Genomic DNA, 14,008 nt, shown 5'->3' on the forward strand with positions numbered 1-14,008 from the left:
CTCGATTTCCTAGCTGAAATTCAGATAATAAGATTATGATACACGTTTAAATGTAAAATGATGGCAAGTGTCCTCCACTTAATTAAAAAATTTTCATTCTAGTCCCGGATTTCTTCACTATTTGCAATTCGGTCTTCGGCCCTATTTTTAATTCAATTTCAATTCTAAATAATTTAAGAATATTAGAATTTAAATATAAACTCTAAAAATTCTCAAATTAAATATCCTCGGATTAAAATTAAATAATCTCGGATTAAATCAAATAATCCTGGGCCTTACAAGCACATTGAGTTGTTCAATCAGTGGACACGCATTCGGTTACTAGAGATCGAAAGCTCCAATGGTATGATCGGAACCTCCGAAGTTCGTTCGGAAGCTCCGAACTAGAGATCGCAATTTCCTAACTTCTGTCTATAAATAGCGTCAAGACCCTCATTTCAAATTTTCAATTTTCCAACTTTTCTCTCTCGTTCTTACTCGATATTTGGGGCTTTTTAGGCATCATCTCGAGGGCCGAGAGATAGCAAGGTTCTACCGGGGTCGTAGCGATGTTTTGCCTAAGATTTGAGGCCATCGCCATCAGTGGGCTAACGAAGGACGCAGGTAATACTCCGAGATCCTTGATAAGTTTTGAGTATCTATTAGCTTAGTTAAAGTTTTTAGAATAGTATAAGTGTATTGACCCGCACCGTGATCACCTACTAATCAGAAGCTTAAGAATGCAATTCATCAATAAGTAATATTTATCAGAGTAAATGCGGAACTTTTAAAATAAACCAATATCGGAAAGTAAAGCCTAGTGGTAAACCCTGCCATCCAGCCTTGTTCACCACCTAATCTCCCTGACCTCAAGAATAACAACATGCATCTTCCCCATTGAATGGAGTGTCCAGATAACAGAAAACAACCGGAAGTAAGCCTAACAAGCTCAGTACGAGAGTATGAGTATACAATATTATATCTTCATGAATGCAAATGAACTGGGTACCAAGACACTCAGGTCAAGAAATAAGCTCATAGACCGGGCCCAGGGTATATATCACGCTGCGTCATTCCCTTAGGAGGTGGCTTATATACCCAGTGGATAATGGTGACCTGATACTAGTACAAATGTCTAACCATCACAGTGACCTGACACAAGGCTTACGTATCCAACCATCCACAAACTGATACAAACCTCAACATACAATCATGACATGCTGTATGTAACGCCCCGATTTTATCTTAATCGAATTTATTTGAGATAATCGGAGAATCCAGAGTTCAAGAGCCGACTTGATTTTGATCAGGGTCCTTTTTGCAAATTTCGGATTTTTCAGGGACTAAAACGCAAATATGGACTTAATTAGATATTTATACCTTGTTTTGACTCCTCCTTCACTCCACCCTCTTCTCTCCCAACCGATTCCTCCATTGAAGGCGTGAGAAAAACTTTTCAAGCTTTTTGATTTCAGTCCGAGCTCGATCCGTCCGTTGGAATTTATTTCTGAAGGCAGATTAGCGATCACGGCTGCGAGAGCTTCGTTGTATCGTAAGTTTTTCTACGATCAAATACGTTCTAGTTTTGGGATGTCGTTAGAATTGTTTGAGATTCGAGTATGTTTATCTTGGCAGAGTTCTGATCGTTTATTCTCTGTCGGTTTTGAAATAGAGCGTCGTTCGGAATTGTTATGAATTTTTGAAGGGATTTTCGAAAATGCATGTGAGTTTGGATATGTGTTGGATTTGAGTTTGAATGTTTGAATGATGATTGTTATGAGTTGTTGGGATTGATATTATGCTGTCTGCGTTTCCGGTTTATCAGATTATAGCCGTTATGCTGTCAGTTTGAAGTTTGAATATCATTTCGTTGTTTTGATTAAACGATGTTTGATTGAAGAATTGGAATGCCGATATTGATCTTTATGACTTCTTTGCTAGATTGATTTGAAGCCAGTGGAGTTGCGAGATTTCAGCTTTGAACAGTTCTGAAGATTGTAGCCGGTATCGTATCGATCTTCTTATTGTCGACTAGAAAGTTTGATTGAATGTAGAGTGAATTATTGTTGTTGTTCCAGGTTCGGAGCATCGACGTCTTGAGAAGAGGTATAAGATGACTTAGACTGGAATGGAACGTGTGACTCGAATCCGACTTGATTCGAGTGTTCCGAAGAATCACATACTTGCATGTTATTTGCTCTTGAATTTAGTTGATTGAGTTATGTTTTGCATTGCATTCATCTTGAGCCAGAATCCTTGATTTGAACAGTGGGCAGGACGTGAAAGAGTGGGTGCCCGGTGAGCCAACTTGTGGCTAAGGGCTTTGATGACTCTTTGTATAAACAATCTTTTGTTTAAATATAATTTACACTTTTATTAATGGCAATGACTTTATCTTTCTTCATATTGTTATATTGTGATATACTATTGTTGTTTTGATAAAGACCTTGAATATACTATAGTGTATGTAAGATGTGGTAGCACATGGGGATGGCTATCATGAAACACATCTTATAGTCACTGTATATTCTAAACTATTCCTAGTCGATTGAGCCGTCCGATAATAAGGATAAGGATCGCTCGAGTTTGAGACTAGCATTTGCGATGCAGAGTACCACGTTTCATTGGTAAGGAACATAGAGATGTTCGAAGCATGCAAATGGATATTCATACGATGAATGATCGAACTACCCTATCCGGACTTTCCAAGTGGTTATCACTTATCGAGTGGATAAAGTCCGCGGTTTTGGTTGTACACCATTAGTCCTTACTACTTGAAACATCATTGAGACTCTATATGCTAGTACTGTGCTTTGACTCGTTTACCGACTCTATTGGGGTCATCAGGTGTCGGGATTGGGTACAGTTACAACACATATAGGAGTCGATGCTTTGTTGTCAAGGATTCACCACATACTTGCGAGTGTGGATATCCTATGCGATCTGAGGAGATATTAGTGTGACGAATCTCTGGCCAGAGTACATGATGTGTTTTAAGAAATGGTTTCTTAGTAGCACATGCGATGTCACTATTTGATCTTCAAGATGTATTGCATAGTTATCGAATCTCGAACGACTCTCGATTTACCAATGGTTGTTGATTCGATCGGGATATATGGATGAAGGGACCGTACTGTACGCTAACCAAAATCTATTGGTTCTTGCAGGCACTATCAGTGATACCTAGGGAATCATGGGGCGATGTTGCTAGGCGCTCTTACCATGATTCGATGGGCAAGTCGGAAATTATTGTTCCGAGTCACAAGGAGTTGTGAGCCCACGGCTAGCTGTATCCCTGAACCATTGAGGGTCACACAGAGTAATGGATTTTTAATCCCCATTGAGATAGTTAAATTTAAAGAGTTAAATTTAATGAACAAAGAAGTTGGACTTCTTATTTAAGAGTAGAGGAGTAAGATTTCCTAAAATGACATAGGGATGGGCATTTTTGGAAATCACTGAATTCGGATTCAGAAAAATTTATCTTGACTTTAAAAGGTGCAGAAATGGTTTCTGTGCACATTGGTGAAATCGGTTTATCAATCGGAGTCATGATGAATTTTATATTAATTTCTGAACATGCGGGCTTTGCTTGTCGGGCTTGAACTTATGACTAATGGGCCCTAAGCTGTTAGCGGCCTACATTATAAATAAGTTATTGCAGTACAGAAATTACATAACAACAGGTCACAATTTTCGAAAAACCCTATTTTTCTCTCTAACAGTGGCCGCCCCCCTCCCCTCTGCTCGGGAAAAATCCAGTCTGTGAATTTTGAATTACAGTCTGGTTTAACGGATCAAATTCGTTAATTCTCTTCGTAGAAACTTCTGATAGATTTTCTAGTGCAATCTATCAGAGGGATTAAATCTCTGTTCGTGGACCTGATTGAAGAACAGTTCGTCCATCAGTTCCAGGGATATACAACAAGAGCAGAGCAATCTGTTGGTGTCCATAATCTCGATTCGAGATTGGAGGTAAAAATTTATAATTGTTATTTAATTTTTACACACACAATTTAATCGTAAAGTTTTGATACCCATTATGGAATCGTTCCATATAAAAATTTTTAAATTTCCACTGCACCGGGTATCAATTCTGATTGATCTGATCGCCGTTCACCAACAGTGGTATCAGAGCCAGGTTGCTCAGATCAAGCGATTAAATTAATCGATTGTACAAAAAATTTTAAGCCTCGGTTTTTGAAACAAAATAAATATTTTAAAAATAAAAATTTTTTTTCTGGCAAAACCCGGGCAGAATTGGATCGCTGCCTCGCTGCCCGGCCCGAGCCCTTTTGGGGCGCGGGCAGCCCGCGAAAAATTAATTTTTAATTTTTAAATTAAAATTTTAATATGTTAAAATTCTATTTTTGGTCCGATCGAAAATTATTTTTGATTGGTCCACGAGGCGTCGGATCGAATTGTTTGATTTCGAAAATTTTAAAATTGATTTTTGGATAAATTTGAATTTTTGGAAAATTTATAAATTTTATCCGTTAAATCAGATTTTATGAAATTAATTATTTTTGGTACAATTTATGATAAGATATGATCTTATGGATATATTGAGTAAAATATGATTTTATGTATAAAATTGGATTTTATAGATAAAATATGATTTTATTTGATAAAAAGATAAAATATGATTTTGTATGTAAAATAAGATTTTATATATGGAATATGATTTTATCCTTTTAAATTTAAATTGCCATTGCATGTTATCCAATAAATTAATTTTGAATTAAATGTTATTGGATAAAGATGATCGATTGCCATGACCAATTTTGTAGGTGTATGTTAGGAATTTACATTTGTTTTTATTGTTGGATTTATTAATGGGCCTGGTTTATGGCCCAATATGAATTGTCATATGTAATAAAAGTGGGCTTGGTTTATGGCTCGTTCCCACCCCTTAAAACTGTATCCCCTACTTGTCATTTTTATTTATTGTAAATACATTAGATTTAGTGGGAGATGAAGATTTGAAGACGGAGGTGGGCCCAGCAGACAATAAAGACAGAAGAAATGTAAATTGGAAGCACAATGTAATAGGATTGCATTGCATACCTGCATATTACCTAGGATTGGACTAAGACTCGTGATTGGCAACCACGGGTCGATTAGAAATGGAATCGATCATCCTATATAATATATGATATTATTGTTGTATGCATGTTTTAGACAAAATTGTGTGAATCCGGCAAGCATACAAAATTTTAAAATGATGAGACAAATTTTCAAAATTAAAATCCCTCATTTTAAATATGATTTAAAATTGATATCAAGATAAATAAAGGAAATTTAAAATTGTTTAAATGTTCCTACCTTCCATCAACGATCAATGTATGAGATGCTACCCGCGGATATGGTCCGGCTCATATTATTGAGGGGGCCCGTTCGTCGGAAAGTTGTACATTGGATCGACACATGTTGTAAGTTGGGTGGAACTCCCATGGGATCGGCTCATATTATTGGGGGATCCACATGGCGACCGTCCATCACAACTTAATATTGATGGGTCATCTTGACATGTCACAATAAACGGCGTCATATTATTGGGCCCTTATTGGACATGAGGTAAAAACGTGGAGGTTGCTTTGGAAGCAATTGGGTTCTACCTTTTGAAAATTATGGTTGGCTGATATTATTCGGGACCATAGTTTGTCAATTGGACTCCATGTTCTCACTAAGGAAAACAGTTTCCCGTTTTCACTAGAGGGTAGTGAAATCGTTAAAATAGTGGGAGTGAGATTCATAAAATAAATTTCGCCTATTTTATGTCTTATTAAAATAATTAAACAATCATCGATAATTGTCTGTTTCATCTCAGTATATCATTATGATGAATCTTCTTAATCCACATGTTTCAATTCTCCAACAAAACAAACTTACTGGCGCAAACAATACAAAATGATTCCATAAGTTAAGATTGTCCTAAGTTCGGAAAAGATTTTCTAAGTGTTAGAAAAGGCTTCTCCAAAAACAGCCCCGGCTGATGTAACTGCCGAAAGGTTGGCCGAACTAGAGAAATGGTTGGACCATGATCTCAAGGCCAAATGTTACATGCAAAATTGGACAAGTCTAAACAATTTTGCCATCACTGCAAGAAGCCCGGTCATTGGAAACGTAACTGCAAGGAATATCTAGAGCAGTTGCGAACTGCGAAGGGTATGTTCTATATTGAAATAAATGTTTCACTTAATACTACTTCTTGGGTATTGGATACCAGATATAGATCTCACATTTACAATGAGTTGCAAATGATGACAAGAAGTAATAAGCTAAGGATGGGTGAGACCCAACTGAGACTCGGGAATGGTTCAAGAGTCGAAGCCAAAGCGATAGGAGACATTTATTTAATTTTGCAAAACAATTTTAAGTTATTTTTGAGAGATGTTTTGTATGTTCCGGATTTGATCAAAAACATTATTTCTATTTCTATGCTTGATAGGGATAGTTATTCTTGCAATTTTGTGAATGAGATTTGCAATATTTACAAGAATGAATGTTTGATTGGAAATGGACAACTTGAAAACGATCTATATAACTTAGAATTAAAAGACGTTCCAATAAATTATGTTGATAAACCGGTAACAACAAACAAAAAGAAAATCGATAGTCAAAACCCGGCAAACCTTTGGCATGCTAGGCTAGGTCATATTTCCTCAAGGAGGATGAACAAGCTAGTGGGAGAGGGCATGTTTGATATGTCTGATATTAACTCTCTACCTACTTGTGAATCCTGCCTGAAAGGAAAAATGAATAAATCTCTTTTTAAGGGGAAACCTGAGCGTAGTCAAAATCTGTTGGATTTGATCCATACAGATGTTTGTGGTCCATTTAGAATTGGTACTCTATATGGCCACACCTACTTCATTACCTTTACTGATGATTATTCTAGGTATGGGTATTTATATTTAATGAAATATAAGTCTGAAGCATTTGAAAAGTTCAAAGAATTCAAGGCTGAAGTAGAAAACAAGCTAGGTAAAAGTATTAAAGCACTTCGATCGGATCGAGGTGGAGAATACTTAAGTACCGAGTTTTTGGACTATCTGAAAGAGAATGGGATTCTCTCTCAGTGGACTCCTCCTATGACACCTCAGCTAAATGGTGTATCGGAGCGTCGTAATCGAACTTTGTTGGACATGGTTCGATCCATGATGAGCTTCACTGAGCTTCCACCTTCGTTTTGGGGCTATGCGCTTGAAACGGCGGTATTGTTGTTGAACAACGTCCACACCAAAGCAATGGACAAAACACCATACGAGTTATGGAATGTCAAAGCTCCTAAGTATTCGTACTTGAGGATTTGGGGATGTCCTGCTTACGTGAAGCAGACAGTGGGAGATAAGTTGGATAGTCGATCCACCTTTTGTTATTTTGTAGGGTATCCGAAGAATTCAATCGGATATTATTTATATCATCCTGCTGAAACAAAGGTGTTTGTTTCAAGGAATGCCACCTTCTTGGAGAAGGAGTTCTTATTGGATAAGAAAGGCAAGATGATGGAACTCGAAGAAATTCGAGAAGAACCCGAAATACAAAATAATGATCCTACACCTCAGGAACCATTGATGGACACGCCTATACTTAAAAGATCCGAGAGGACTTCTAGACCTCCTATTCGATATGGTTTTCTTCTTGAAGGGGATCAAGATGAACCCGATGTTGGATGTGATCCAAGAAACTTCAAGGAAGCAATTTCTGATGCGGATTCAAATTTATGGCTTGAAGCTATGCAGTCGGAAATAGATTCGATGCATACAAACCAAGTTTGGTCTTTAGTAGATCCTCCCGATGGAATTGTTCCAATAGGGTGTAAATGGATCTACAAGAGAAAGCTTGGGCCTGATGGTAAGGTATTGACCTACAAGGCGTGATTGGTGGCGAAAGGTTATACTCAAAGACAAGGAGTTGACTATGATGAAACCTTTTCACCAGTTGCAATGTTCAAGTCCATAAGAATCCTTATTGCCATAGCTGCTTGGTATGACTATGAGATATGGCAAATGGATGTGAAGACTGCTTTTCTTAATGGAGACATTAAGGAAGAAATCTATATGACGCAGCCTGAGGGATACACATCCATGGGAAGCGAGCATAAGGTATGCAAGCTTCAGAGATCAATCTATGGTCTAAAACAAGCATCAAGAAGTTGGAACCAGAAATTTGATGAAACAATAAAGGATTTTGGTTTCATCAAGAACCCGGAGGAACCATGCGTGTACAAGAAAGTAGTTAAGGATGCTGTGACATTCTTAGTACTTTATGTTGATGACATCCTACTCATTGGGAATGATGTAGGGATGTTGCAGTCAACAAAGATATGGTTATCAGGTAGATTCTCGATGAAGGATTTGGGTGAGGCATCCTATATTCTAGGGATACAGATCTATAGAGATAGATCTAAGAGAATGATAGGACTCACTCAATCAACCTACATCGACACCATATTGAAACGGTTTTCAATGGATGGGTCCAAGAGAGGACATCTACCCATGTGTCATGGAGTTTCTCTATCCAAGTCTATGTGTCCCAAGACTGATGAAGAGATAGAGAAAATGACACATGTACCATATGCGTCAGCCATAGGTAGTATCATGTATGGGATGATATCTACCAGACCGGATGTAGAATTTGCTCTGAGTGTCACGAGCAGATATCAAGCTAATCCCGGTCAAATGCATTGGAAAGCAGTGAAGGACATTCTTAAGTACTTACGAAGGACTAAGAATATGTTCATGGTATATGGAGGAAGAGAACTAAAATTGGAAGGCTATACCGACTCTAGCTTCCAAAGTGACGTGGATGACTCGAAGTCAACCTCTGGATTTGTGTTCATGCTCAATGGCGGTACTGTCTCTTGGAAGAGTTCCAAGCAGGACACCACAGCGGATTCCACCACTGAGGCAGAATACATTGCAGCATCAGCTGCTGCTAAAGAGGCCGTTTGGATGAGGAATTTCGTCCAAGAGTTGGGCGTCATTCCTGAAGTTGTTGGTCCAGTCCCGGTGTACTGTGACAACACGGGTGCCGTTGCTTAGGCAAAGGAACCAAGGTCTCATCAAAGATCCAAACACGTACTGAGGAAATACCACATCATCCGGGAGATTATGGAAAGAGGAGACATCATTGTCAAAAGAGTGGCCTCTGCAGACAATATCGCTGATCCACTTACTAAGCCCTTGCCAGGTCCATTATTTGACAAACATCGCGAAGCAATGGGTCTACGTAGTATGACTAGTTGGCTTTAGGGCAAGTGGGAGATTGAAAGAGTGGGTGCCCGGTGAGCCAACTTATGGCTAAGGGCTTTGATGACTCTTTGTATAAACAATCTTTTGTTTAAATATAATTTACACTTTTATTAATGGCAATGACTTTATCTTTCTTCATATTGTTATATTGTGATATACTATTGTTGTTTTGATAAAGACCTTGAATATACTATAGTGTATGTAAGATGTGGTAGCACATGGGGATGGCTATCATGAAACACATCTTATAGTCACTGTATATTCTAAATTGTTCCTAGTCGATTGAGCCGTCCGATAATAAGGATAAGGATCGCTCGAGTTTGAGACTAGCATTTGCGATGCAGAGTACCACGTTTCATTGGTAAGGAACATAGAGATGTTCGAAGCATGCAAATGGATATTCATACGATGAATGATCGAACTACCCTATCCGGACTTTCCAAGTGGTTATCACTTATCGAGTGGATAAAGTCCATGGTTTTGGTTGTACACCATTAGTCCTTACTACTTGAAACATCATTGAGACTCTATATGCTAGTACTGTGCTTTGACTCGTTTACCGACTCTATTGGGGTCATCAGGTGTCGGGAATGGGTACAGTTACAACACATATAGGAGTCGATGCTTTGTTGTCAAGGATTCACCACATACTTGCGAGTGTGGATATCCTATGCGATTTGAGGAGATATTAGTGTGACGAATCTCTGGCCAGAGTACATGATGTGTTTTAAGAAATGGTTTCTTAGTAGCACATGCGATGTCACTATTTGATCTTCAAGATGTATTGCATAGTTATCGAATCTCGAACGACTCTCGATTTACCAATGGTTGTTGATTCGATCGGGATATATGGATGAAGGGACCGTACTGTACGCTAACCAAAATCTATTGGTTCTTGCAGGCACTATCAGTGATACCTAGGGAATCATGGGGCGATGTTGCTAGGCGCTCTTACCATGATTCGATGGGCAAGTCGGAAATTGTTGTTCCGAGTCACAAGGAGTTGTGAGCCCACGGCTAGCTGTATCCCTGAACCATTGAGGGTCACACAGAGTAATGGATTTTTAATCCCCGTTGAGATAGTTAAATTTAAAGAGTTAAATTTAATGAAAAAAGAAGTTGGACTTCTTATTTAAGAGTAGAGGAGTAAGATTTCCTAAAATGACATAGGGATGGGCATTTTTGAAAATCACTGAATTTGGATTCAGAAAAATTTATCTTGACTTTAAAAGGTGCAGAAATGGTTTCTGTGCACATTGGTGAAATCGTTTTATCAATCGGAGTCATGATGAATTTTATATTAATTTCTGAACATGCGGGCTTTGCTTGTCGGGCTTGAACTTATGACTAATGGGCCCTAAGCTGTTAGCGGCCTACATTATAAATAAGTTATTGCAGTACAGAAATTACATAACAACAGGTCACAATTTTCGAAAAACCCTATTTTTCTCTCTAACAGTGGCCGCCCCCCTCCCCTCTGCTCGGGAAAAATCCAGTCTGTGAATTTTGAATTACAGTCTGGTTTAACGGATCAAATTCGTTAATTCTCTTCGTAGAAACTTCTGATAGATTTTCTAGTGCAATCTATCAGAGGGATTAAATATCCATTCGTGGACCTGATTGAAGAACAGTTCGTCCATCAGTTCCAGGGATATACAACAAGAGCAGAGCAATCTGTTGGTGTCCATAATCTAGATTCGAGATTGGAGGTAAAAATTTATAATTTTTATTTAATTTTTACACACACAATTTAATCGTAAAGTTTTGATACCCATTATGGAATCGTTCCATATAAAAAATTTTAAACTTCCGCTGCACCAGGTATCAATTCTGATTGATCTGATCGCCGTTCTCCAACAGGACGACCCTTTTATGATAGACGTTTTGGGGATTATATTGTGAGTGGCCTGGGTGTAGCCGTTTCACCTAGTGCTAGCATACTCCTTATAGTCGCACCAAAGTCTAGATGATAGAGATACGTAGCACCACCTCGATCGGGAGAGTCGGTGAGTTGTTTACGTGATCTCGTCCTCGGGATCCCAAAAGCTAAAGTAGCAACTCTTTTGATTATCCGACTTGATAATCCCAGATTTTAAAGACATGCATTGCATTGTATGCATTTGAATTGAGTTTAGATATGAATTTGGAAGTTGATGTATTTCGTTTGAGATACTTATTTGATATTGCATGTCTGTCTCTTTTACTGGGAATATCGTTCTCACCGGTTATCCGGTTGTTGTCTTTGTTTATATGTGTACTTGGAAACAGGTGGGGCATGACCGAGTCAGAGGCAGCATGGCTAGGTGGTTGAGATGATAGACGTGAGGCCTTGTTGTTTTAAAAGTCGAATATGTAATCAAACGTAGATTGTATTCGAACTCGTTTTGTATCGGTTATGGAACTTAGAAGTGATGCATGTTCTACTAGATTGATTATTGTACAACTCTAGAACTTCATGTATTGTATTTTGACAGTTTGGTGTATCAATGCATGCTTATGATTAAGTTGGTTTATGGTTTTGCACTTTCCCAAGCTTTAGTTTGCTTTTTGGGAGTGTTTTTCAGTGCAGGTCGAAGGGGCAGCGCGCCCGCGCGACTTGAGGAGCGCGCGCGCCTCCCCTGGGCTTGGAATTTCGCATTTTGAAAGCTTCCGGCGCGCCCGCGCCACCAAGAGGCGCGCCCGCACCTGAAGCTCGATTTAAAAAAAAAAAAAATATTTTGTTGTTTCGCGACGTGATTTTGCGTCGCCAAATGTCCGATTTTGCATCGCCAATTGTGCTGGATTAATTTTATGTTTTCTTTGGCGAGATTAGATGATTAGAATCGAGGTCCCACATTAAGTGGTATCAGAGCGATAAGATTCTTGGACTGAATTTAGAAGTGAGCGGGATAGATCGGGTCCGCATGAATTGATTCTCGCATGTGATTGAGTTATTTAAATTTATTTATTTAAATACCATGCGAGCATGCTTTATTGTTGAGAATTATTTGAGTTACTTGATTTTGTGATTTGATCTTTAAAGCATGAATTATTTGAGATATGAACTGTATTTCACCTGTATCCGGAATTCTGAGAGGTTGCAAGGGCACCGATTGCAGCGATTGAGATATCCTGTGACCTAACCTTTGATTATCAGATAGGTCCTCGACGAGTTATTAATAGGAACCCACCGCTAGTTACTCCTGCGACTGAGCAAGCTAGTACCGAGGTTGATCAGTTGGATGCTACAGCGACGCCGATGGAAACCTTGCTGAAGAGGTTTCAGTCATTTAATCCTCCCTTGTTGTTGGGTACAGAAAATCCAGTTGATTGTGAGAGTTGGTTGGACGACGTAGATCAGTTGTTCGATTCCCTTGACTATTCTGATGACCGCAGAACCAGGTTGGTCATTCATCAGCTACGTGGTGTGGCTAAGAACTGGTGGATCATGACGAAGAGATCCATTGAGAACCGAGGTACAGCTATTAACTGGAATCTGTTTAAGTCTGAATTCTATAAGAGGTTTTTCCCAGTGTCATACCGAAAGGACAAGGGAGCAGAGTTTGCCAATTTGAAGCAGGGAAATTTGAATATTGAGGAGTACGTAGCCAAGTTTGATAGTCTGTTGCGTTTTGCACCACTTATTGCCTGTGATGAGGAAGCTAAAGCCGACCATTTCATTAATGGCTTGAACCCTGACATCTTCACGCTGGTAAACACTGCTAGGCCAGATAATTTTGTGGATGCCATGAATCACGCAAAAGGAGCTGAAGCAGGTTTGTGGAGACAGAGAGGAGGTCAGTTTGTGCCGCAGCAACAGCAAGGACAGTTTCAGGCACAACCTTACCAATATCAGAACCAACCATCGTATTACCAGAACCAGTCCTTTCAATTTCAGAATCAACCATCGAGTTATGAAGGTGGTAGTAGTGGAGGCAATAGGAAGGATTACTATCATCCGAAAGGAAAGCAGTTTAAGAAGCACGGAACCAGTTCTTCGAGCTCTAGTGGTTCGAGGCAGTATGGATCGGGACAGAGTTCGGGACAGTCAGACATGTCTTGTGCCAACTACGGAGGTCGTCACTCCAGTGATCAGTGTAGAGGTATTTTTGGAAGCTGTCATATTTGTAACCAGGCGGGGCATTTTGCGAGAATGTGTCCTCAGCGTGTTCCTCAGCAAGCTCAGAGTGGAATTTTCCCAAGACAGACAGCTCAGCCTCAGCAGCAAGCACCTACTGTCCACTCTTTCCAACCTCAGCAACAGAATGTGCAGGAAGGTAATCAGTATGCAAGCCAGCCTCCCAGACAGCAGGCACGAGTTTTTGCTCTGTCTGAGGATCCGCAGACTCAGGCTGCACCCGATAATGACAGATCAGGTAACGTTCGATATTGAGTTTCCTATTCTTATTGGACTATTAGATACTGGCGAATCTCTTGCCTTTTTATTGAAGAATCTGTATATTTTTAACGTGCCTCTAAATTGTTGAATCGTTCGAATTGATGAATGCTCCCGTAGTGTTGTTAACTTCTGTTAACCGGATCTTTTAGAAGAATTAGTTGAGACTAGGAATTTTTATCGTTGATTTCTTATCTTTTTGGAATGAGAATTGTACTGATCTTTCAGAGCTTTTGAGAATCGTATAACAGATGTTTGTGCCGAGCAGTTGTATGTTTTTCTTCGATGTCTGAATTCTTTTGGATCGAATGGTCTTCTTCGATTGTATGATTTGATTATGGAATTTATGCCGATCAGCGATCTTTTCTTATCGAGATTTTGGGGATGTATTATTATT

Source organism: Henckelia pumila, chromosome 4 (genome assembly GCF_033568475.1).
Source record: "Henckelia pumila isolate YLH828 chromosome 4, ASM3356847v2, whole genome shotgun sequence".
Taxonomy (NCBI): Eukaryota; Viridiplantae; Streptophyta; class Magnoliopsida; order Lamiales; family Gesneriaceae; genus Henckelia; species Henckelia pumila.